This window comes from Trypanosoma cruzi (assembly GCF_000209065.1).
Source record: "Trypanosoma cruzi strain CL Brener chromosome Unknown tcruzi_1047053505021, whole genome shotgun sequence".
Taxonomy (NCBI): domain Eukaryota; phylum Euglenozoa; class Kinetoplastea; order Trypanosomatida; family Trypanosomatidae; genus Trypanosoma; species Trypanosoma cruzi.
In genome coordinates, this window is record NW_918375.1 from 939 (window position 1) to 4,411 (window position 3,473).

General features: G+C 51.7%; 1 non-coding gene across 1 annotated transcript, besides 2 other annotated features; it reads right to left on the bottom strand.

Annotated features, from left to right (window-relative positions):
• The first annotated feature begins 615 nt into the window (after nt 1-615).
• Nucleotides 616-643: a microsatellite.
• Nucleotides 644-891: 248 nt separating this feature from the next.
• Nucleotides 892-956: a sequence feature (A-rich).
• Nucleotides 957-1,045: 89 nt separating this feature from the next.
• Nucleotides 1,046-1,145, bottom strand: Tc00.1047053505021.10. Its single transcript, XR_008255270.1, has one exon. It is a non-coding gene; the product is annotated as a spliced leader RNA, 5' partial (transcript).
• Nucleotides 1,146-3,473: the final 2,328 nt, after the last annotated feature.

Below are 3,473 nucleotides of genomic sequence, written 5' to 3' on the forward strand. Positions count from 1 at the left end.
ATTGTCCTCCACTACTGTCCCAAAAAAAAATATTGTCCTCCACTACTGTGCCACAAAAAAAAATATTGTCCTCCACTACTGTCCCAAAAAAAAATATTGTCCTCCACTACTGTGCCACAAAAAAAAATATCGTCCTCCACTACTTTCCCAAAAAAAAAGAAAATGCAGCCGATAGAGAACAACACACGATGCGGTCACAGTACACACCACACCTTTAAAACTACTGAGAGCGACTCGTAGGACAATTCAAAGAAAAAAAATTGTCAATCGTCTTTTGTTTCATATAATCCCCGCGACCTTTGGGAAATAGCAACGCTGCTGTCATTCACTATTCCAGGCAAAGAAACAATCAACAAAAAACCTAAAACAGGGTTTTTTACCCATCACATTTCAGTACTGTGGTTATAACGGCGTTTTGTGCGTGTGGCTGCCAAAGGAGTAAAGTACGGCACTTGCCTCCCTCTTACGCCGTGTATTTCGGCGGACAAATATCATGCGATAAAAAAACAACACGAAAATTAAAAAACATGTTATTTGACAAAAACCAACAACACAAAAACAAATATTCTATCATCTTACATTGCTCCTTTTTGACATATGTCGTCTATAGAATTCTAATAATAATGATAATAATAATAATAATCATTGTGTAGCCAAAGACAGAAAAACAATAAAAAATCAAACAAACATTTTTCTCGCCAAAACACAAACAACAGCATCAAAAAACAAGTAAACATCCAAAAACAACGGAAACAAAAGAAAAGAAAAACAGTCTACACAAATGTGCAATATGCCATGTCTTTTCTTCTACAAGTCATTCATTCGTCTTCCAAGACTGCCGCTCAGCCGTGCTGCCGTAGGGCTGCACTGAAATGAGTGGCCACCGCCGCAAAAATAAACAAAAACAGAACAAAGTCAATAGAAAACAAAACAAATAAAAGTGCAAAAAAAATAAAGGACACGGAACGTAGGGGAACACTATAAAACTGGAAGGGAAAACTGGAAAACAGTTGCACAAGGGCTCAGGGATACCATACAAAAAAAAGGTCCGTAGACCCGGGGCAAATAAATTGACCAAACATAACCGCCAGAAGCGGATTTGGAAGCTTCGCGTACCAATATGGTACAGAGACTGTATCGATAATTAATTTTTTTGAAGGTGGTCGCACCGCGACCGTAAATGGCACCCCGACCTGATCGCAACGATTCTGTGACAACCTACATGGCCGCCATTGCCACACAATCACCCCCTCTACACTTCACCAAAAAAAGTAAAAAATAGTTAACATCCATACCCAAGTAAAAACGTACCCTGCCCGCCAAAGAAATAGAGACAGAACAGTAAAAAAGATCCGACCGAACCTGAGAGGGAGGGGTAAGGAAAGAAAAAGCAGTCATCTGGTACCCTCTGGGGCGTCATATTCCACAAGTATAGAAGAAACCCCTCTTGAATCCTTTGGCTTTGGTACGGCGACTCTGCTTGTATAACAAAAACTGCATTCCGCGTATGCCGCACAGTTGATTACCCCTGAATTGCCTTCCGTTCGCCGGTACAACTCTCGCTGCTTTCTGCGTTGGCGAGTTTCCTTTGTGTGTGAGTTTCTGTCTCCGTATTTTCCTTGACCTCTGTGTTCATTGCCTCTCAGCCACCCACTGGGCGCCCGCGTAGGCGAGTACCCGGGCGCCCAGGATCCGCCGCAGCCACCGCCGACTTGCCGGGTGGATTGCCCCGTTGGTCAGCATGACAAATGGTTCAAAGTCCAGCCCGTTGGCCAGTGCCCAGTAACGGTACTTTTGTCGTTTTTGCGTGAGGCGATCCCGTGCAGCGCGTAGTGCGTCTGCCTCTTCCATGGACTCCTCTGACACATATGCGGTGACCCGCCCGGCGTACGTGACGGTCACGTCGGTGATTGCGTACGTGTCGAGTCCCACGATGAGGATGTCCGGTCGCCGCCAGCTTGCCTCCGTCAGGCGCGGTTCCATGCCGCATTGGAATCCGCATAGTCGCAACCCATTTGCAAACGTCATGCTGATCATTTCGTGGCGTGTGGTCCGCGGGTTTTGCTGGAGTCGTGTGCACGTATGCACGTGCTCATTGGATGCGTCTGCCTCACATACGCACTTCTGTCCCTCCGGCAGCACACGCACCAGTAGTCGTTCCCGTAGGTAGGTGGAGAAACCCTGTCGTCCGCACGCACCTGCGGGTCCGTGAGGAGTCTGCCAGCGCCTGCCGCCGTGTTGGACACGAACACCTTGCGATCAGAAGTCTGCAGGGTTTCGTAAGGGTCGCTCTGGTGCTTTGCGTCCAACTCGTCGGTCAGGGCGCGTTGCTTCCCTTCTCGCCAAGACACGCGTACGCAAACTCCGCAATCTCCTTCTGACGCCGGAGACCGCATCCTCCGCGGCGCACCGGCAGAGTCGCAATGTCTCGTGCGCGCTTCGTAACGGGTCCGTCCATGATGACGCCCGGTACGCCTGCGACGCGGTCGTCGAACCACCCCGCCGCTGCTCTCGTGTGTACTGGGGCATGCTTCCGTAGGAGAAAATTCACGCGTGGCAGCGCCGACAGGAGCCGCCACTGCGTGTGTTTTGCAAATGGAGCTCCACAATTGCTCGGAACAGGCGGTCGGTTTCCTCCGCCTTGCGTTGCACAAACTGCGTAATCAGCTCGCTCTCTGGGTCGTTTGCCACTCCCGCACCGAGCACGCGGGCAAACGGCCGAATGTATTCCGCGGGCATGTCCACGGGCCCTCCTTTGTTGAGGACCTCCGTATTGTCCTTGTTTGTCTCGATGCCCAGGGCACGCATCGCCCGGGAGGTCGCCTCGCACACCTTCCCAAGCATGCCCGGTGGTGCCGCCACCGTGGCGTCGTCCAGGTACGCCGTGAAGCTGGCGTTGGAAAAGCTGCTTTCCAGTTGGCGGAGGGTGGCGATGGTGCCGATGGAGAAGAGGACCGGTCGCAGCACCATGCCCTGGCGCACTCCCCGCATCGACTTCCACGAGTGGACCAGTTGTCCTTTTTCGTAAAAGCCCACCAGCCCCTCCGTGCCCAGGAGGAGCCTTGTGACACGCCACGGTGGGCTTCATGTGGGGTTACCATAGACGGCGGACAGGATGGCCGTGCGGCTGATGGCGTTGTACGCATTCCGGCCGTCCAACATGCCCACACTGCCCTTGATGTGGAAGTCCTGCCAAACCTTCTCAATCGCCAATTCTATGTTGTTGCCGACACCATACTGCAGGTTCTTAAGGCAGGTTGTGAGGGCTGGCATGACAGCGTCCACCGCCATGAGTGATATAGCCTTTGCCACACGCATTCGGCGCCGGTCGGGCGGAACTTCTTGTTTGTCTTCCGGAGCATCGTGAGGTTGGTTGCCCTGAGGCGGTGTGCCACCTCCGGGGCCACGTTTCCGTTGGCCATGTCCGTCAAAATGGCGGTGATCTCCATGAGGAGCGCCTTGTCCTTCGTAAG